We start from the raw sequence: 22884 nt of genomic DNA, 5'->3' as shown, positions 1-22884 counted from the left end.
TAGTGGGAATATAACATAGTGGTTATGTCACTGGACTAGTAATCAAGAGGCCTGGTCTAATGATCTAAAGACATGAATGCATATCCCACCATGGCAGTTAATTAAATAAATCTGGAATAAAACAATACAACCAGTAATGGTAAGCATGTAACTAGTGGATTTTCATAAAAACCCACCTGGTTCACTCATATCCTCCTAGGGAAGGAATTTGTCATCCCTACCCTATTTGGCTTATCTGTGATTCCAGAACCACAGCAATGTGGTTGACTCTTAACTGCTCCCTGAAATAACCTAGCAAGCCACTATGACAAAGAATATTGGCTTGGAATTTGCGATCAGTGGCGTTGTCACAGCGTTCATCGCTGACCCTGAAGAAAGCAATTCTCAAAGGTCTAGTGATCTCTGTGGCATAGATTTCATCTTTCCTAACAGTAATTTGTGCTTTGCGCCAAGTCAAGGGGATCTGCAGGTATCCAACAGCAGCAATGTCATCAAGCAACTCAAGCAGCCACTCACATTGAAGAATTCTCAAAGTCAGCAAACCATGCACTGATTATCCTTCATTGCCAAATTATATAGATTTGCATTCAAGCTTAGGCAAATATACTTCTTTCCTCCACGTCACATGCATGTTTTGTTTTTAAAAAGGCAATCTTACCAAACTAAAAACAATTTTTAAACATTTTCGCACAATTTTTCTGCACCAGATTTAATTTAATCTTTTTTAGTTTGCACGTGCAACACTTAGTCTTGTGAAGAATGAGCTTTTCCAACATTAGTTTTGAAATTAAGAACATGACATGCATAAATTTAGCATTTAAACTGGCAGACTTTGCTGCTAGTACATAGCACAGTGAATAACTGATTATATGCAATTATTCATGTTAACAGCTAAATCAAGGTATCTGTAAAGTGTCTAAATATTTAACAAAAGCTACAACATATGTAAATGAGCATTCCTAAAATATCGATTTATCATATACAGGGATGTGTACACGGTTTTCTAACCATGCCAAATAAATAGAGAGAAAGATGCATGTTCCGGTGAAAGAAGCTTGTGCCTAAGCTTGAAAGTAAAAGTGAGAGATAACAAGCAACAAAGATCCTAAAATTAGGATGATACAAGTCATGCTATCTGAACCTTGTAACCTACTATTAGCCACTGTGTGTATATTTTAGAACAATTCTTAGATCTATAAGTTTTGAACACAACCAGAATTACTTACGCTCATTTGTTCTGGCTAAGAAATTGTTCTCTAAAATTTGAAGCTCTAAGTTCCATCTTCAGAGCTTTTAGAATTTTCTGAACACTTGACATTAGAAAAAAAACATTACTGTCAGTGGTTACATTTGCACTTTTTCAAGACTTCTGATTTGTGGTGTTACAAATAGTAAGTTTATCAAATTATGTTTTGGGACTGTTCACTTTACCCTAACTTAAAAGCACGGGGTCATGTGACCTGGTTTGAAGTCTGCCTGGCAACAGGCTTAGGTGATGTGGACGTTAAAAATTAAAGGGAGGCCCAGTTTGAGAAGAAGGTGTAAGACACTCACTTGGCTGCAGCATCTGTATTTACAGTGGGTTAGAATGTTAGTCTCCAAGATAGAATAGAGTTGGGGTTAAAGTATAGCTAATCAGCATCTCTGCCTGGATTCAAGGCCCATGTGATACATGGATACCATGGAGATGGGCTTTGAGAGGGAAAAACTTCAAGATATTCCAGAAATTCTCAGACACAGATCTGTCTGCCAGGATCCGGGAGAGAAAGAGCAGCTAGAGACCAAAAGCCTCTAACTGGGACTCACACTCAGTTGGAAAGACACAAATTTGTGATGCTTTGAAATGAGGCTGGGAGATTCACCTAGCTATGCATTAGAGAGAGAAACTCCAGGAAAAACTCTCACCATGAAAGACAGCCCTGAGGTTAAAAGTTACCAAGCTGGGAAAGGGAACAAACAGAAGTAAACCCTTGGGAGCTAAGAAACACTTTGGACTGGTTCTGGAAATAGTGAATGTCTACCTAAGGAACAGTGTAAAGCATACCTATGAAGTGGGTTTTTCAGTTGTGTTAAAAGAAAAGGTGGAGTTCTATCCTGTAGTTTAAAATATCAGCTGCCTACCAAAAGTAATATTTAGTCAATAGTGCTTTAGTTTGTTAGTCACTGCAGAAGTCTTAAAACATGAAATCTTGTCATATCCTTTCAGCTATTAACTGGAAATTCAAATTTCTTTTTTGAATAAGTCATTGGTCTCTATGGATATAATAACCGTGGTCACATTCACAGCACTATTCATCAGGATTACATGAAAACAATCAGTATGCAGGTACTTAAAAAGGAAAAGAATGAGTGTTGGTCCTCTAGAGAATGACAGTGGAGAGTTAATAGTAGATAATAAGGAAATGGCGGAATAAACAAACAAATATTTTGCTTCTATGTTCACTAATAGCTACAAAAAACATTCCACAAAAAGCTACAAATCAGGAGGTGAATGGGAGAAAGTAACTTGATGAAATTGAAATCACTAGGGAAATGGTACTGAGCAAATTGATGGAGCTGCGGGCTGGCAAGACTCTGGGTCCCAATGGGTCTTAAAAGCGGTGGTTTATGAGGTAGTCAATACGCTGATGTTAGTTTTCCAAAATTCGCTAGATTCTGGAAAGGTTCCATTAGATTCGAAAGTAGCAAATATAACCCCTCTATTCAAGAAGGGAAGGAGGTAGAACACAGGAAACTATAGGCCAGTTAGTTTGATGTCTGTCATGAGGAAATTATTAGAATTGATCATTAAGGAGGTTATAGCTTGGCACTTAGAGCTCAAGGCAACCGGGAAGAGTCAGCAGGGTTTTGTGAAAGGAAAATCATGTTTAACCAATTTATTGGAATTTTTTGAAGGAGTAACATGCGCAGTGGATAAAGGGGAGCCTATAGACATACTGTATCTGGATTTCCAGTAGGCATTTGATAAGGTGCCACATCAAAGATTATTATGGAAAATAAAAGCGCATGGTGTAGGGGGTAACATATTAGCATGGATAGAAGATTGGCTGGCTGGCAGAAAGCAGAGAGTATGCATAAATGGGTCTTTTTTTGATTAGTAGGATGTGACAAGTGGAGTCCCACAGGGATCTGTGCTGGGGCCTCAACTTTTTACGATTTGCATCAATAACTTAGACGAGGGGAGTGAAGACATGGTAGCTAAATTTGCAGATGACACAAAGATAGGTAGGCAAGTATGTTGTGAAGAGGACATGAGGCTGCAGATGGATATAGATCGATTGAGTGAGTTGGCAAAGATCTGGCAAATGGAGTTTAATGTGGGAAAATGTGAAGTTGTTCACTTTGGCAGGAAAAACAAAAAAGAGTATTACTTAAATGGAGAACGGCTGCTTAATTCTGAGGTGTAGAGGGATCTAGGTGTTCTAGTACATGAGTCACAAAAAGTTAGTATGCAGGTATGGCAAGTAATTAAGAAGGCTAATGGAATGTTATCCTTTATTACGAGAGGGATTGATCATAAAAGTAAGGATGTTATGCTTCAGTTATACAGGGCATTGGTGAGACCACATCTTGACTACTGTGTGCAGTTTTGGTCTCCTTATTTAAGGAAGGATGTAAATGTATTGGAGGAGGTTCAAAGGAGGTTTACTAGATTGATACCTGAAATGAGTGGGTTGTCTCATGAGGAAAGGTTGGACAGACTGGGATTGTTTCCACTGGAGATTAAAAGAGTGAGGGGTGATTTGATTGAAGTATACAAGATCCTGAACAGCCTTGACAAGGTAGACGTCGAAAGAATGTTTCCTCTTGTGGGTGAGTCCAGAACTGGGAGGCACTTTTAAAATTAGGGGTCGCCCTTTAAGGACAGAGATGAGGAGAATTTTTTCTCAGAGGGTTGTGCGACTTTGGAACTCTCTGCCTCAGAAGGTGGTGGAGCTGGGGTCATTGAATATTTTTAAGGCAGAAATAGATTCCTGATAGGCAAGGGAATCAAAGGCTATTGGGTTAGGTGGGAATGTGGAAATTGACACACAAGATCAGCCATGATATTGAATGGTGGAGTAGGCTCAAGGGGCCGAATGGTCTACTCCTGTTCCTATTTCTTATTTTCTTATGTTCTTATGCTGGAGGAATGGAGTAGGAAGGAGACCTTTAGATTTCTGAAGCATTGGGATGGTTCTGAAGCAGATGGGACCTGTACAAGGGGGACAGATTAAACCTCAACAGAACTGGGACTAATGTCCTTGTGGGAATGTTTGCTAGTGCTATTGGGGAGGGTTTGAACTAGATTGGCAGGGTGATGGGAACCTGAGGGGAAATTCAGAGTAGAGTGGAAAAAAACTGACGCGGGAAGTCGAGAAGTATAAATTGATATGGAGGATATTTCAGAGAGTAGTGTCAAGATAAATAGAATACTTAGAGAGTTTGATAGAATTAGAGTAGGCAGATGGGGTCAAAGTAAGGGGGAAAGTAAAAAAGCCTAATCAGGGCTAATGTAATGTACGTTGTGTGGTTAATAAGATTAGTGAACTACAGGCACAGGTTGACAAATGGAATTATGATATTATTGCTATAACAGAGACCTGGCTCAAAGAAGGACAGGACTGGTCTTTAAATATTCCTGGGTACAAGTGTTTAGGAGAGACAGGAAAGGAAGCAAAAGGGATGGGGGGTAGTGGAAATATTGATTAAATATGGCATTACAGTACTGGAGAGAGAGGATGTTCCAGAGGGGTCAAGGACAGAATCTCTCTGGCTACAGGTAAGGAATGAAAAAGGTGCAATAACATTGATTGATGTAGTATATAGATCACCAATCAATGGAAGGGACATAGAGAAACAAATTTGTGAAGAAATTACAGACAGGTACAAGAATTATAGCGTGATTATAATGGGGGACTTCAATTATCCAAATACAAACTGGGACAGGAATAGTGCAAAGGGACAAGAGAGGCATAAGTTCCTGGAATGTGTTCAAGGTAATTTTCTGCACCAGTATGCTTCCAGTCCAACGAGAGGGCAGGCACTGTTGCACCTGGTTCTGGGGAATGAGTTGGCCCAAGTGGATTAAGTATCAGTGGGAGAGCATTTAGTAGACAATGACCATTGTATCAGGTTTAGGTTGGTCATGGAAAAGGGCAAGGAACAACCCAGAGCAGGGATAATTAATTGGGGGAAAGGCGACTTTGATGGGATGAGAATGCGAATGAGTTAGAATCAAATGTTGGCATAAAAGACAGTGGCTGAACAATGGGCCACCTTCAAAGAAAAAGTATTGCAGGCAATGTCAAGGTATATTGCCTTGAAGGGGAAAGATAAGAAAAATAAATCCAGAGCACCCTGGATGACAAGAGACAGAGAGGTGAAGATGTAAATGAAGAAGTGCATGTACAACAGATGTCAGGAAGAAAATACAATGGAGAATCAGGCTGAATTATAGAAGGGCCAGAGGGAAAGTGAAAAAAAATTTTAATAAGCAAGGAGAGAGCATGAAAAGAGATTGGCAGCTAACATAAAAGGGCATTCCAAGATCTTCTATAAGCATATAAATAATAAAAGGGTGGTAAAAGAAAGTGTAGAACTGATTAGAAATAAAATAGTGGATAAAAATAAAATACTTCAGGTGCTGGAAATCTGAAATAAAAACAAAAAATACTGGAAAAACTCAGCAGGCCTGATGGTATCTGTGGAGAGAGAAACAGAGTTAATGTTTCACACTGACTCAAAACATTAACTCTGCTTTTCTTTCCAAAATGCTTCAGACCTGCTGAGTTTTTCCAGCATTTTCTGTTTTTGTTTATAATAAAAAGGGGTCTTACTCATGGAGACAGTAAAAACACAAGGGGTATTAAATGAGTACTTTGCATCTGTTGAGGTGAGAAAGGAGGTAACTGGTACACTCGAAGAATTTACAATTGAGAAGGAGAAGATGTTAGAAAGGCTATCTTTACTTAAAATAGATAAGATAAAGGACCTGATGAGATGCGTCCAAGGGTACTAAGGGGAGTGAGAGTGGAGATTGCAGAGACACTGGTGATAATCTTCCAGTCTTCTTTAGACACAGGGGTGGTGCCAGCGGGCTGGAGAATTGTGAATGTTACACCCTTGTTCAAAAAGGGGTGCAAGGATAAAGCCGGCAACTGCAAACCAGTCAGTTTGACTTCAATGGTAGGGATACTTCTGGAAGCTATAGTTCGAGACAAAATCAATAATCATTTAAACAAGTGTAGGCTAATTAAGGAAAGCCAGCATGGATTCATTAAGGGAAAATCATGTTTTACCAACTTGCTGGAGTTTTTTGAGGAGGTAACAGACAAGGTTGATAAGGGCAATGCTGTCGATGCAGTAGATATAGATTTTCAAAAGGCATTTGATACAGTGCCACACAATAGACATGTGAGCAAAATTCTAGCTCATGGAATAAAAGGGAAAGTGGACACTTGATTAAGAAATTGGCTGAGTGACAGGAAACAAAGAATAGTGATGAATGGTTGTTTTTCAGATTGGAGGAAGATATGTAATAGAGTTCCCCAGGGGTCAGTGTTGGGACCCTTGCTCTTCCTAATATATGTTAATGGCATAGACTGTGACATGTAGGGCACTATTTCAAAATTTTCAGATGATACCATGATTGGAAATGTTGTCAACTGTGATGAGGATAGTCTTGAACTTCAAAAGGACATAGACATGTTGGTGGATTAGGCAGAAAAGTGGCAGATGAAGTTCAATGCAGAGAAGTGTGAGGTGATCCATTTTGGCAGGAAGAATATGGAGAGACAGTATGAAATAAAGGGAGAAACTCTAAAGGAGGTGCAGGAACAGACGGACCTCAGTATATACGTACATAAGCCATTGAAGATAGCAGGACGTGTTGAGAGAGAAGTTAATGAAGCGTGGAGTATCTTAGGCTTTATTATTAGGGGCATTGAGTACAAGAGTAAGGAGGTTATATGAAACTTGTGTAAGACACTAATTAGGCCACATCTGGAGTACTGCATCCAGTTCTGGACACCATACTTGAGGAAGATTATGAAGGCATTGGAGAGAGTAAAGAGGAGATTCACAAGAATGATTCCAGGGATAAAGAACTGTAGCTATGAGCATACATTGGAGAGTTTGGGACTGTTTTCTTTGGAGAAAAGAAGGCTGAGAGGAGAATTGTTAGAGATGTTCAAGATCCTGAGGGGTATGGACAGGGCAGTGAGAAACTGTTCCCACTGAAGGGAACATCAAGAACTAGAGAGCACAGATTCTAAACAATTGGCAAAAGGAGTAAATGTGATGTGAGGAAAAATTCTTTCACCCAGAGGATGATTGGAGTCTGGAACGAACTTCCTGAGGGGGTGGTGGAGGCAGGTTTCGATCAAAGTATTCAAAAGGGAATTGGATTGCTATCTGAAAAGAGAGAATGTGCATGGTTACAGGGTTAAGGCAGGGGAGTGGGACTCAGTAGAATACTCTTTCAGAGGGGTAATGCAGACTCATTGGGCCGAATGGCTGCCTTCTACCCTGTAAAGATTCTGTGATTCTATAGTTGTGGCCTCTTGTGCATCACTGATTATAATTGTTCCACAATTGATGACCACACCTTCAGCTGCCGAGCCCTAAGCTCTGGAATTCCGTCCCTACACCTCTCCACCTCTCTCCTTTGCTCTCCTCCTTTATGATACACCTGAAAACCGTCCAACTTGACCAAGGTTTTGGTTATCTGACCTAACATTTCCTTATGTGGCTCAGTGTCATACTTGCTCCTGTGAAGTGCTTTGGGATGTTTTATTATATTAAAGGCACAATATAAATCTAAGTTATTGTTTTCATCATCATCCAGCCAAAGAGGCAAGTGAATGCTATTTGTAAGTTGTCATGAAAATATAATAATTCTCATAATATTATTATGATTTATTGTAAAAGTAGGTTAATAGTGGGGTTTGGATAGTGTGTGTGTGTGTGTGTGATTTAATTGAATTGGAGGCAGCTAGCCTGGAGGCTTTGACTCAGCAAAAAGAAGCTAGATTTGAAATGCTAAATATGTAAACATGGCTGAAGCTTTAGAATGTGAGGTGTGGAGAATTTGCATAGTTATTATAGTAGTAATTTGTAGACCTATGTATGTGCTTGAAATCCTTTCTTTTGTTAATGTTTAATTTAGTTTTCTGAAAAAAAAATCTCAACTCTTGGTGGACTTATTACTTCTGAATTCAGGGCACGCATCTCGAAATAAAATACAAGTTGCAAAACCATTGTGACTGTATGCTCAAGTTCCCCTGGTGGATTTGATCTGCCTGGTACACATCAGTTGCCACATCATAACAAAATAGTGTATGTCAGCTTCAATGCAGTAAATTAAAGCTAGTTCAAATAGAACTGTTTAATCAAACTATCAACCCAGTGTCTTTTTCACTCCTTTCCTATGGGTCAAGTGCCAGGCTTCTGCTTAGAAGCAACACACAACGGAATGAATGAAATCAGAACCTAAGTGATTGGAAACTGCAGTCTCATCCCAACACTTTTTGCTGCAGCATTCCAGAGAGGAAAATACATTAATTGGGGTAGTGGAACTTGACAAAAAGATGAGTAGGACTAAGCTAGATGTCAACCCCTTCGTAAATAAGAGACCCTGCTGCGATCACAAACAAAACTTTATTTTTTTTCTCACGTTCTCCTTTTCACGTGGAATGTATTTTCATAGATATTATCAATTCTGATTAATGTTAGAGAAACAGAATCAGGTCCCAAACAATTATTATATCAGTTAATATGAAAGGAAAGTTGAGCAAATCCTTCTGCAACCAAAGTACCTGGATGTAACAATCAGATGAACCACTATGCCATTTAGCAAGTGTAGGCAGTTTTGCCAGGATTTTATTATCTTGTATCTAACTTGCCACAGTAGCAATAAACACAAAAAAGCCTGAAAAACTCAGCAGGTAAGACAGCATTTTTGGAGAGAAACAAGAGTTAACTTTTTAGGTCGAGTGGCCTTTCATCAGAACAGAACAGTCTGGATGAAAGGTCACTCGACCTGAAATCTTAACTCTGTTTCTTTCCACAGATGCTGCTGGCCTGCTGAGTTTTTCAGCATTTTTGTTTTTATTTCAGATTTCCAGCATCCTCAGTATTTTGCTTTTGCCACAATAGTAGTTGTTTTTCCTTTGAAAGCTTTGTCGGTAGTGGTATTGTACAATGTGAAACAAAAAAGGTAATGAAATTTCTAAGGATTGGAGAACTATAACAATGCTAGGCTCATTTATTGCTCATGCAAAATTGAAGTGAAAAGTACAAGTGTATCAACACTATTGCCATCTGTTGCTCAAACCCTCATCCATGCCCTTGTTATCTCTAGCCAATGCCAACACACTCCTGGCCAGACTCCCACATTCCAACTTCTATCAACTCAAACTCATCCAAAACTTTGTGGCCCATATCCTAACTTACACCATGTTCTGTTCACCCATCAGCCTTGTGCTCGCTGACCTATATTAGCTCCTGGCTAAGCAGCATCTTCTATAAAATTCTAACCCTTGTTTTCAAATTTCTCCATGGCCTCACCCTTTCCTACCTCAGCAGTCTCCTCCAGCCCCAGAAGCCTCCGTGACATTGGAGGTATAGGCAGTGTTACCATCATCTTGTATCTAATTTGTCACAATAGCAGTGATTTGTAAGTTATATTGGTCAAAGCCTTGTACAATGTAAGAAAAAAATGCAATGTAATTTCCAATTTGCACTGAAATTTCCTCTAATTCTGGCTTTCCTGATTTTCTATCTGTTTTTTTAAAAAACTGTGAATTTTCTATCATCTTTCAATACCTTTAACTTTAAACCGCATCCCTAAATCTTAACTTATGCATCTGTATGTATCCAAATTCTCTCTATAGAGGAACATCCCAAAAGGAATCCTCTATTTCCCATGTCCCCATTGTTGTCTTTTCCAGAAAGTAAAGTTCTAAGATAAACAGTCTTTTGTCAGAAGTCTTTCTTTCCTATGGTATAGAAATCAAAACTGAAAAATAGTACCCCAGATAACAGCCTTAAAAGGTCCAAATACAACTTCAGCATCACCTACTTCGACTTAGGAATCACACCCTCAGTTATACTTTCCAACATTTTATTTGTTTCTTCATCATTTATGAACACTGTAGTGAGTTCTGATAGAAGGAGGAATCAGGAAGAATAGTAGCATTTTGACATAATTTGGGGAGTTGGGTTGTTTTAGAGAAAAATTGATTACACTTGTAGTCTGTGAAGTATTTTTTACGCTCTATTGTATGCATATAAGTTAGGTGACTTTTTGTGTTAGATAAAATTATGCAAATGAGGGAGATTAAAACTATATGTTTCTTTTTCCATCATTATGAATGTGACTATGGAGTGAAAAAATAGCAAAATTTGATTCTATATCATGCTCCTAGCAGACTTTTCCTGTGGTTGATGCCAATGAAGCCTCTACTAAATTTGAGACCTGATATTTTCCAAGACAGATTTTTAAAATTCCAAAGTTAATGTCACTTTCATCTCCTTGAATAAACTTGGCTTCTGTTACAGTTCTCTGAGGAACCATCTCACACACCAGTATCCAAAATGGAAAAGTGGTTAGAGAGCGAAATAGCCTCAGGGGATTCCTGCACTACCCGCCCGTTTCTCTTGGATACTCTGGCGGTCACCCATTCCCTCTCTGCTAGTGTACTTCTTTGCTGCGGTGTGACCACCTCTCTAAGCATGCTCTCCATGTAATCTGCAGCCTTGCAGATAAACCACAGTGACTCTAGCCACCACTTGAGTTCCGCAACCTGGAGCTCAAGTTTTTACATCTGGTGTCACTTCCTACAGATGTAGTCATCGGGGGAACTTCATCTCACAGGGTGCACATTCCACATGGCTGAGCTGCGCTGACATACCTTAAATTTTATATCAAGTGTTCACGACAGAAAGTTATAATATAATATAACTCACCTGTCACTCACCAATCGCTTCCTCTGTGCCGAATCCAGCAAGCCCTATACTTACCAACCAATCAATTTATGGGATTCCTGTGATGTCACTTCAAGATTTAATCTGTAAACTCCCAGCTCTCTCTCTCTCCTCTGCTTAGTGGGCTCTCTCTCTGACTTCCTGTTGCTTTATGGGCTTCCCCTTTAGCAAAGTAACAGACAACTACTCGGGGCTGAGGAAAGGTAGAAAATGAAAGGATCACCTCCTTCCCTACTTGCAGAACTTCCTCACTCACCAAACTCCAACTTGAGCACACTAATGCACACAAAACAGCACTCCAGTGCAGACAAAAGCAGCACTGGAGAACGTCTGTTTTTATGCTCCCTGACTCAAGCTACTGAAAACCAGTTTAAGCCAGCTGTCTAATTAACTGGCTGCAGCACCAAGCAGAGCCTGTATTTCCCTGATTTAAAGCTGGTCTAAACCTCAACTTCTCCTACTTGCTAAAGACTAGACTTTAGATAGAAATTACACCCTTAAATTAAGTTAACCCTTAGAACTCCGTCACTCACCAAACTCCAATTTAGGCACTCTAATGCATACAAAGCAGCACTCCTGTGCAGACCAGAGGAACATAGATAGGAACAGAGGGTTGTGGGGCTGGATAGGTATACAGAAATGGGGAGGGCTGAGGCCATGATGGGATTTGAAAATAAGGATGAAAATTTTAAAGTCAAGCTATCGCATGACCGGGAACCAATGTTAATCAGCAAGCACAGGTGAGAGGTGAAAGGGACTTGGTGCGGGTTAAGACATGAACAGCAGACTTTTGGCTGATCTCAAGTTGACAGGGTAGAAAGTGGGAGACCAGCCAGAAGTGGGTTGGAACAGTCATGTCATGAGGTAACAAAGACAATGAATGAGGGTTTTAGCAGCAGACGAGCTGAGGTAAGGACAAAGTTGGGTAACTGTGCAGAGGTGGAAATAAGTGGTCTTGGTGCAAAGTTTTGATACAACTGAGTAGCTTGCTAAGCTATTTCAGAGTCAACCACATTACTTTGTGTCTGGTGTCACATATAGGCCAGACCAGGTAGGACAGCTGGTTTCCAGATGGGTTTTTCTGATAATCGGCAATGGTTTTTTTTATGGTCATCATTAGACTTTTAATTGCAGATTTTTATTAAGTACAAATGCCGTGGTGGGATTCAAACCCGGGTCCCCCAGAGCATTACCCTGCGTCCCTGGATTACCAATCAAGTGACAATACCACTACGCCTATGCCTCCCCTAATATGAGGTTTGAAGCTAATGTGACATCAAGGTTGCGAGCAGACTGGCTTATTCTCAGACTGTTGTCAGGTAGAGAGGGATGGAATCGTTGGCTTGGGAATCGAGTTTGGAGCAGGGAACAAAAACAATGGCTTCAGTCTTCCAAATGTTTAACTGGAGAAAATTCTGCTCATCCAGTGCTGGATATCAGATAAGCAACCTGATAATTTAGCAACGGTGGAGAAGTTGAGAGAGTTGGTGAGGTAGAGCTGGGTGCTGTCAGCATGCATGTGAAAACTAAGGCTGTGTTTTTGGATGATGTCGCAGAGGGGTAGCGTTTAAATGAGAAATAGGAGGGGGCCAAGGAAAGATCCTTGGTGTTACCAGAGGTAATGGTGTGAAGAAGGAAGAAGTAGTAAATAAGAGGGAGCATTTCTAAGTGCCAGCTTGGTAAATATCTCACAACCAAGCAGACAGTGAATAGAAGTCCAGAGATCCATGAAGGGGAAGCTGGCCACAAAAGGCCTGTGGACTATTTCATGAGAACCATTGTAGCCAATAAAGCCACTTGAAAATTGATTAAATTATTTGCTAGTGCCAAATGTATAGTACAGGTACTGATTCATCAATAAAAACAAAGTGCTGGAAAAACTCAGCAGATTTGGCAGCATCTGTGGAGGGAGAAACAGAGTTAACGTTTTTAGTATGTATGACTCTTCTTCAGAGCTGGTATACTAGTTCACAAAGACAGTTTTGTAGTAGTTCATGAAAGTGGGTTCCATTATGTACTTCCAACAATCTTAAATGTAATCCATAAGCAAACAGATTGTACATATATATGATTAATGGGTGTGCATTATAAAGCTCTAAACTGTGTTCTGCATACTGCAGTCTGGTTGTTCTTAGTTCAGTTTATGGTCTCCTCTAACTCCATAATTGGGTTAAATGTGTTCATTTTTTTTACGTTGGTGTTTAAAACAGCTATATGTTCTATACATATGCAGTTTCAGAATATTTGTCTTTAGTGAGTCACAAAATTGTAATTACTTCAACAAATTTAGGCTGGTATATTAAATTCAGCTTCTAGAATCCTTTTTGAATGCAATTTTATTCCTGAGAGTTTTGAACTGTCCTATTGATTGATGAACAGAAGTGTTTGAATTGAATCGGCTAAAGTAGGCTTGTCCAACATTTTCGCGTGGCAAGGGGGCCACATTTCAATTTTTTTCATACCTGGGGGAGGGCTGATAAGCAAATTTTGGAAAGATAAGGTTTGGCACAACATTAAATGAGAATTTCAAAAAAAGAGCTGACGCATGAAAAGAAACAATTTGCTGAGCAAAAAACAAATCGCAACAATAAATTGATAATTTTAAAAAAGAGTAATAAAGACAACCATTAGAGTGTGAAAGGGTGAGTGTGTCCAGCTCACTCCCAGTCTCCGGGTTCTCTCTCTCTCTCTCTCTCTCTCTGTCCCTTACGCACACTCCTCTCGCACTCTCTCTCTTTCTTTCTCTCACACGCACACACAGACCCTCTCTCTTACATACACACTCAGCTCTCTCTCTCGCACTCCTCTCTCTCATACACACTCACCCCTCACACACTCACCCCTCTTTCTCACACATACACTTACCTCTCTCTCTCACACACTCAGCACTTTCTCTCTCACACACACACCTCTCCCTCTCTCACACTCCTCACTCACTCACATACACACATGTGCGCACACATGCTCTCACCCTTCTCTCTCTCTCACACACACACACACACACACACACAAAGCCCTCAGTCTCTCTCTCAAGCACCTATACACTCACCTCTCTGCCTCCTCTCTCTTACACACACACTCACTCACTTACACACGCGCGCACATGATCTCTCACCCCTCTCTCTCTGTCTCGCTCTCTCCCATACACACACACACACACAGCCCTCTCTCTCACTCTCTCTCACACCTACATACTCACACCTCTTTCTCTCTCTCTGACACACACATACCCCCTCCCCCTCTCACTCACTCTCTCTCTTGCACGCACGCACACACTCTCTCTCTCATGCACACATACACACGCACACATACACACGCACACATACACACACACTCTCTCATACACACTTGCTCTCACACACTCTCTCACACACACATTCTCTCTCTCTTTCTCTCGCTCTCTCTCTCTCTCTCTCTCACACTCACACTCTCTCTCTACTTGCAAGGGTGGGAATAAATTGTACTTATACATGGAAGGACGGTCTTACTCTATATTTTACATTCTATGAAACCCTTTTATCGGGTCAAAATAAAAAGCACTGCTGATCCTGCTCTTAACCTTCATTATTAGGTCCTTAGTACCTTTCAAAGCAAGCGTATTGAAAGGGGCTTACTTGTGATAATATGCAAACACTGATCGAGAGAGAGACACTTAAGTGATGAACAAAGACTATATTTCTCTGAAGTGTGAAAATCATCTGGCTCTGCTAAAATTCAACTTGTTTACATTTCAGATGTTGAGCATATATATCTAGTATTATGAAAATAGATTACTTAATCAGATGAAGCATGCAACATATTGTGTGTTGTCAGTTCAATGATACGTCCAAGCATTGCCTGTTAGAGGTCCAGTTCTCTCCTGAGAATATACAGTGAATGAGCATTCACCACACAATCTGAGAACCATCGAGGGGATCATTGATATGTAGGGAAACTGGAAAAAGCAAAGTTGTACCTTTTTTTAAAAAGGAAAAAGGCAACAATACAGGTGAAGAGGATCCTGGGACAGGCAGTCAGCAGCAGCTAGAGGAAATAGTCTATCTAGAGGATCTAGCATCTAGTCTATACTTGAGTAGGAGCCAAGGGTCCATATTCTATTTAGTTGAGATATGTCTGGGACACTCAGTCTCATGATTTAAACATCCTGCACAATATAGGAAATCCTAGACGCTCCTGGCGGTGTGGATGGCCATGTGTGCAGGAGGTGCCTCTGACTGGAGCATCTTGAAATCCGGGCTGTAGAGATTGAGTAACAGCTGGGGGCACTATGGTGCATTCACGAGGCTGAGAGGTTCACGGATAGTACGTTTCAGGACATGGTCACCCTGCAGCTTAACAAAGTGCAAGCAGAGAGGAAATGGGTGACCGCCAGACTGAAGAAGGGGACCAGGCAGGTAGTGAGGGAATCCCCCAAGTGCATCTCACTCGCAAACCATTTTTCGGCCTTGGAAAACGGTGAGAGCGACGGTTCCTCTGTGGAGGCCAACCAGAGCCAAGGCCGTGGCACCGTGGGTGGTCCAGCAGCTCAGTGGAGGAGGAAGAAGTGTGGAAAGGCAATAGTGGTAGGAGATTTGTTAGAGAGAGGAGTAGACAGGTGCTTCTGCGGGCGCAGACATGATCCCAAGATGGTATGTTGCCTCATGGGTGCCACGGTGAAGGATGTCATGGAACGGCTGCAGGGCATTCTGAAGGGGGAAGGTGAACAGCCAGAGGTCATGGTCCATGTTGGGACCCATGACATAGGAAGAAAGAGGTCCTGCAAGCAGACTTTAGGGAGGTACGTAGGAAATTGAAAAGCAGGACTTCAAAGTTAGTAATCTCTGGATTACTCCCGGTGCCACACAGCAGTGAGTATAGGAATCGAAGGATAGAGCAAATGAATGCATGGCTGGAGAAATGGTGCAGGAGGGAGGGCTTTAGATTCCTGCAGCATTGAGACAGTTTCTGGATGCGATGAGACCTGTACAAGTTGGATAGGTTACATCTGAAGAGAAATGGGACCAACTTCCTCGCGGGGAGGTTTGCTAATGCTGTTGGGGTGGATTTAAATTAAATTGGCATGGGGATGGGTTCCTGAAAAGTAGTTCAGAGGGGAGAGAAGCTGAGATGGAATTAGAAGTTAAAATGCTAGTGAGTCTGGAAGGCAGAGGAAACAGAGGCTAAATAAGAAAGAAGTGAGTTTAGCAAGGCTAAAAGGAATATATTTTAATGCAAGGAGCTTGAGGAACAAGACAGACAAGCTGATGGCACAGATAGGCACGTGGGAGTATGATATCATAGCTATGACCGAACTTGGCTAAAAGGGCAGAATTGGCAGCTCAACATTCCTGGTTATAGGGTATTCAGATGAGATAGAGAGGGGATAGGAGAGGAGAGGGGGGGTGGGGGGGGAGTCGCAACATTGTTCAAGGAATCAATTATAGCAGTGAGGAGGAATGATATCTTAGAAGGATCATCAAATGAGACCATATGGGTAGAAGTAAAAAACACAAAAGGGGCAAATACACTGTTGGGTATGTACTATAGGCCCCCAAACAGTCAGGGAAAGATAGAGGATCAAATATGTAATCAAATTTCAGAGAAGTGAGAGAATAATAGGGCAGTAATAGTAAGGGATTTTAACCACCCAAATATTAACTGAGATAGTTTTAGTGTGCAAGTAGGGAGGGAGCAAAATTCTTAAGTTGCATCCAGGAGAACCCTTTTAGCCAGTACATAGAAAGCCCAAGAAGGGAGGGGGTGGTACTGGATCTAATATTCGGGAATGAGCCTGGGCAGGTGGAAGGGGATCAGTAAGGGAGCATTTTGGAGATAGTGACAATATCTCAGTTAGATTTAGGATAGTTATGGAAAAGGATAAGGTTGGGCCAGGAGTAACGATTCTAAACTGGGGAAAGGCTAATTTTACTAAGATGAGATACGATTTGGCCCAAGTGGACTGGGAGCAGCTATTTGCAGATAAAACTGTGTCAGAGCAGTGGGAGATATTGAAGGCAGAAATAGTAAGAGTACAGGGCAAATATGTTCTTGTAAAGACAAAGGCGGGACCAAGTCAGGAGAACCCTGGATGTCAAGGCACCTAAAGGTTTGCATTAAGAAAAAAGAGAAGCTTATGGCAGATACCAAGGGCTCAATACAGCAGAGTCCCTGGAGGAGTATAAAAAGGAAATTAGGAAAGCTAAGAGAGTGCATGAGAAAGCATTGGTGGGTAGAATAAAGGAAAACACACAGGTTTTTTAAAAAATATATAAAGAGCAAGAGAATAACTAGGGAAAGAGTGGGGCTAATTAGGGACCATAGAGGTAATCCGTGTGTAGACCCAGAAGACGTGGGTACAGTCCTCAATGTATATTTTGCATCGGTCTTCACAATGGAAAAGGACGATGCAGGTATAGATATCAGGGTGGAGGACTGTGAAATATTAGAAGAAATTCACATTGAGAGAGAGGAGGTACTAGTGAGTTAAGCGGCCTTAAAAGTGGATAAATCCACAGACCCGGAGGAGATGTATCCCAGGCTATTGAGGGAAGCAAGGGAAGAGATATAAGTGGCCCCGGCAGTAATTTTCAATTCCTGTCTGGCCACAGCTGAGATGCCAGGGGACTGGAGGACTGCTAATGTTGTCCCATTATTAAAAAAGGGAAGGAGGGATAGGCCAAGAAATTACAGGCCAATCAGTCTAACTTCAGTGGTGGGGACGTTGCTAGAAAGAATTCTGAGGGACAGAATATATCTGCACTTGGAGAGACACGGATTAATTGGGGATAGTCAGCATGGATTTTGTTAAGGGAAGGTCGTGTTTGACAAATTTGATTGAATTTTTTGAGGAGGTAACCAGGAGTGTTGATGAGGGTAATGCATTTGATGTTGTCTACATGGACTTTGGCAAGGCTTTTGATAAGGTCCCTCATAGCAGACTGGTCAAGAAAGTAAGAGCCCGTGGGATCCAAGGCAAAGTGACACATTGGATCCAAAATTAGCTGAGAGGCAGGAAGAAGAGGGTGATGGTAGAGGGATATTTCTGTGACTGGAAATATGTTTCAGTGCTGGAGCCCTTGCTATTATGTGGTGCACATAAATGATTTGGACTTAAACGTCGGGTGTATGATCAAGAAGTTTGTGAATGAAATGAAAATTGGTAGGGTGGTAAATGTGAGGAGGATAGCTGTAAACTACAGGAGGATATCAATGGACTGGTCAGGTGGGCAGAGCAGTGGCACATGGAATTCAACCTGGAAAAGTGTGAGGTAATGCACTTGGGGAGCGCTATCAAGGCAAGGGATTACACTATGAATGATAAGACCCTGGAAAGTACTGAAGATCAGAGGGACCTTGGTGTGCATATCCACAGATCCCTGAAGGTAGCAAGGCAGGCAGATAAGGCGGTTAAGAAGGCATTTGGGATACTTGCCTTTATTAGCTAAGGCTAAGAATACAGGAGCAGGGAGGTTATGCTGGAACTGTATAAAACACTGGTTAAGCCACAACTGGAATACTGCGTGCAGTTCTGGTCACCACATTATAGGCAGGATGTGATTGCTCTAGAGAAGCTGCAGAGGAGATTTACCAGGAAGCTGCCTGGGCTGGAGGGTCTGAGCTATGAGAAAAGATTGGATAGGCAGGGGTTGTTTTCCTTGGAGTAGCGAAGTGAAGGGGACCTGATTGAGCTGCATAAGATTATGAGGGACATAGATAAGGTGGTTAGGAAGGCACTTTTTCCATTAGCAGAGGGGTTAATAACCAGGGGGCATAGATTTAAGGTAAGAGGTAGAAGGCTAAGAGGGGAGTTGAGGAGAAATATTTTCACCCAGAGGGTGTTGGGAGTCTGGAACTCACTGCTTGAAAGGGTGGTTAAGTCAGAAACTCCTGTAATATTTAAGAAGTATTTAGATATTCACTTGCGTGGCCATAGCCTCCAGCACTGTAGGCCAAGTGCTGGAAAATTGGAATAGTGTAGTCAGATCTTTGTTGACCAGCGCAGACACAATGGGGCTGAACCTCCTTCTGTGCTGTAAACGTCTGAGTCTGAGAGTCTCTCCCTCGCCTCACCCTCACTTACTCTCTCGTGCTCTTTCTCTCTCTCCCTCTCACACACACACATTCTCTCTCTCTCCATCATCCCCTCCCTGTCTCGCTTTCTCACCCCCTCACTCACTCTCTCTCTCACATACACTAAATTGGCTGGGGGAGAGGGGCTGTTCCCAGTGTTTGCTGCTCCTCCAACCACAGCCTGTTTCTCTCCCATGTTTGTTGCTGATAGGGCAAAAGTGAGCCAATCAGCAGCAAACGTGGGAGAAAACAGGCTGTGATTGCAGGAGCAGCTCCCTGCAGAAATCTTCAAACTCTGACCCGTCTTACCGACATTTTCACCAATCAATCTGGGGGCCCTGCAGTCAAACCTTTTGTTGTCCCAGTTTGAATCTTGACTTGGCTAGCTTGTTCTGTGGATCAGCCTCTCTTAGGTAGTTTTGATGGTTACGTTCGTATTTCAATTCTGGCACAAAAGTTTCTTTATGTAATTATTTTTTCCCTTTGATATCAGTGGAGGTTCCTTTCATTTTTAGCAATTGAACATTTTTCCAGCTATTGCAGATCTGAGTAATGGCAATTCTACAATGCACTGAATTTTTTTTTAAAGTTGTTGCTTTAGGTCTGCAAAGCAGGCTACTGCTGAGTTGGTAATCTCATGTTGTTAGTCTGTCCAGTTGCAAGCCATATTCCTTAACCTTGAGAGGAATATCAGAGAGGAAGTCATCAGCAGATCTCTTTTGTGAACACCTTAGTAGACTTTAGAAGGAAACTAAAAAGTGGAGATTGGTTGCCCACCTTAAGTGCAATATGTGGTATCCCAGAAAGATGTTAACTAAGTAAGGAAGCTTGTAGGAGTTTGTAAAATGGGAAAGAAACAGCTTGGCCATGAAAAGACTGAGGACATAACCTACTAAGTCAAGCATGCGGTATTAATTTTTAATTTGCTTTACACTTGCACTGAAACATTAAACATGGCAACCTGAAAAGCTTTCACAGGGAACAAGCTTTCAATACTAGCCATTGACATCTGCAGACAAAATCAGGGGACAACAGAGTTGTGTGATTATGTTGCAAAGCACAGGCTATAATCTGCACAAAATGAGTGAAAACATTTCCTGTTTTTAAAGTTAATATAAGGGTGCAATAAAACCAATGCTGATAGTAGTTTACAGGCTGTAAGGCAAACAATTGTCCCCTTGGGTTAACAGAAATGATCTTGACTGCCCAGTAATCTTCAGCCTTCAGCTTTGGGCATATAAATCCACTCGTGCTTACTTCTGCAACTGCAGTCAAGATGTTTCATATTTACAATAAAACGTAAACCTTTGTATTTTACAAAAAACTATCCTTAGTATATAGTCCAAGCAACTTATAAACAGATGAAGTAGAGTTACAATTATTTCCTTTAATGCAAATACATGAACAAAAAAAATTAAAAACAGACAAAAAATTATATCACATTCCAATATCCTGCTTAATATAGGAGATTTTAACTTTCATTCTGTTAAATGAACATGATCTCGACAGGGCACAAATATGGTGTTGATGGTTGCATTTTGAAGAATTGCCTGGAGCAGATCTGCAATATGTTGAGGTAATAAGTAGTAACCTGGAATTCTTTTAGAATTGCAGGGTTCATTTCAGTGCTCTAGCTGAAAAGCACAGGAGCACTTGTTCAGAAGTGACAGTTGCAACTTTAAATTTTCTATTTTAAGATCATTGTTGACGTAAGAAGAAAATTTGTACAAACAAACAATGTAAAAAGCACATGGCTAAACAATATAAAAAACACATGGCTGAACAAAAAACAGGCACAATGCTGACAGCCAGTAAAAATGGGAATGCTTAGTACTCAATGCTGCTTGCATATCCATTTGTGTTTACTAGTGATGGTGTCAGAAGTTATGTTGTGGGCACATGCAGTGCCTCATTTGCTGTTGATCCTGGAGTGGCTGCTAATATGAATGGAGCATTGTATAAAATGTCTCTTTATAAGCATTTCTTTTACCACATCAATTTTTTCCCATCCAACCCTCCCTCTCTCCAAAACCCTCCACTCCCCTGTGCTTCCCTCCTTATTCCCTTTCTCCCTCCTTTCCACTCCCCTTGCCCTACACTCCTGCACACCCCCTCGCCCCTCACCCCGCCCCTCTCCATCCCCTCCCCGTCCCCCTCCTCCACCCCCTCCCCGTCCCCTCCTCCACCCCCTCCCCGTCCGCTCCACCACCCCCTCCCCGTCCGCTCCTCCACCCCCTCCCCGTCCGCTCCTCCACCCCCTCCCCGTCCGCTCCTCCACCCCCTCCCCGTCCGCTCCTCCACCCCCTCCCCGTCCGCTCCTCCACCCCCTCCCCGCCCGCTCCTCCACCCCCTCCCCGCCCGCTCCTCCACCCCTCCCGCCCCTCCTCCTCCCCGCCCCCTCCTCCCCGCCCCCTCCTCCCCGCCCCCTCCTCCCCGCCCCCTCCTCCCCGCCCCCTCCTCCCCGCCCCCTCCTCCCCGCCCCCTCCTCTCCTTCCACCTCTCCTCCTTCCCCATCCCCTCCTGTAACACCTCATCTCTTCCACTTCCTCCCTGTCCCTTCCTCCCACCACCATGTCCTCCTCCTCCCCATCGCCGTCCCCTCCTCCTCTCCCTGTATCAGTCCCTGTCCCCTCCGCCCCGTCCCTTCCCCTCACCCTGCTCTCCTCCTCCCCCTTGCCCCCTTTCTGAACCATCTCCCCCTCCATATCCTCTCCTCCACATTCTCTCCACCTCTCCTCCTTTTCCCTTCCTCTTCCTCCACCTCCCCTTCTGCCCCACCCTATCCTGCTTCCTCCCTGTCCCCTCCACCTCCTCCCTGTCCCCTCCCTATCAATCTGGAGTAAAAGATTTCATCCTCCTCCTATTTGTCTGTCATTGCCCAGCAGGCAAATGACAATGCCATCTCATGGTGCAGTTTGTTATTTCACATAAGGGAAATTGGTCAACTGGTAATTGAATTACGTAATGAAGCACCATGTTTGGACTTCATCTGCATGTATTTATACTTTCTTAATTCTTCAAATTAATTGTATATCTACAATCTGATAGGTAAATTTACCAATGCAGCAGACACAGTTTCAGTCACCTAGCTTTGATTGTTGTATCTGCAGCACTGTTATACTAGCATCTTGAATGTTGTATTTGGGCAGTGTCAACTAAGCAGAACATTACTCAGGCAGTACCTTAAAGGAAGGAACCATAACATTTGTGGAAGGAGCCATTTATGGTTTATTAATTAAAGGGAATACAAATAGAATATAGATGTTAATACATGTGTGCAAAATAGGCTGACAGAAGTTTCTCTACATTTTACTGCATCCCATCCCTCTGCTAAGTTTGCTCGCAGGATTATTAAAATGGATTGTGTTCAGATGTTAGCTGTGTACAGCCTTAATATGTACCATGTGCACACTAGTTAAGCAAAAGAACAATTCATCAATTTTATTTATCTTTTTGGTTAATGGGACAATTGACTACACGTTTCATCCTTAGGATATAACACATAAATTTAAAATTGTGATTAACACCAAAAGCCTAGGATTCATTGCTGCGACCTCCAGATTCATTTGAATCTTGTACTGTGTTAAATTGTACATAAAGTGATTATGATATCACATCTGAATCATTGTTTTATTTTAGATAATCTTTATAATTGTTTCTTTTGTCATCCACAAACACTGGGGATAGGATTTTTAGGTCGGCATGTGGGCGCGATCTGCGGGCCCGGGAGTGGCCCTAGGAACAGACCACCGCCTGTGATCAGCCCCTGACCGTGATTTCACACTGACTGGCCAATTAACGGCCAGCCAGCATGAAGCGTGCGCTGAAATGCTCAGCACTGCTGGGGTGGGGGCGGAGAGAGGGCAA

At 42.1% G+C, this 22884-nt stretch overlaps 1 protein-coding gene and 1 long non-coding RNA gene across 3 annotated transcripts in view; one reads left to right on the top strand and one right to left on the bottom strand.

The window, feature by feature from the left end:
- Nucleotides 1–11016, bottom strand: part of LOC121284924 — a 47615-nt gene extending 36599 nt beyond the window's left edge. The window contains exon 1 of the long non-coding RNA XR_005944581.1: nt 10951–11016. This is a non-coding gene — a long non-coding RNA (uncharacterized LOC121284924). The remainder of the gene's footprint in view (nt 1–10950) is intronic.
- Nucleotides 1–22884, top strand: part of lrba (LPS responsive beige-like anchor protein) — a 917803-nt gene that overhangs the window by 865870 nt on the left and 29049 nt on the right. The window lies entirely within an intron of this gene.

This window comes from Carcharodon carcharias, chromosome 1 (assembly GCF_017639515.1).
Source record: "Carcharodon carcharias isolate sCarCar2 chromosome 1, sCarCar2.pri, whole genome shotgun sequence".
Taxonomy (NCBI): domain Eukaryota; kingdom Metazoa; phylum Chordata; class Chondrichthyes; order Lamniformes; family Lamnidae; genus Carcharodon; species Carcharodon carcharias.
This window is presented reverse-complemented; position numbering and strand designations above follow the sequence as displayed.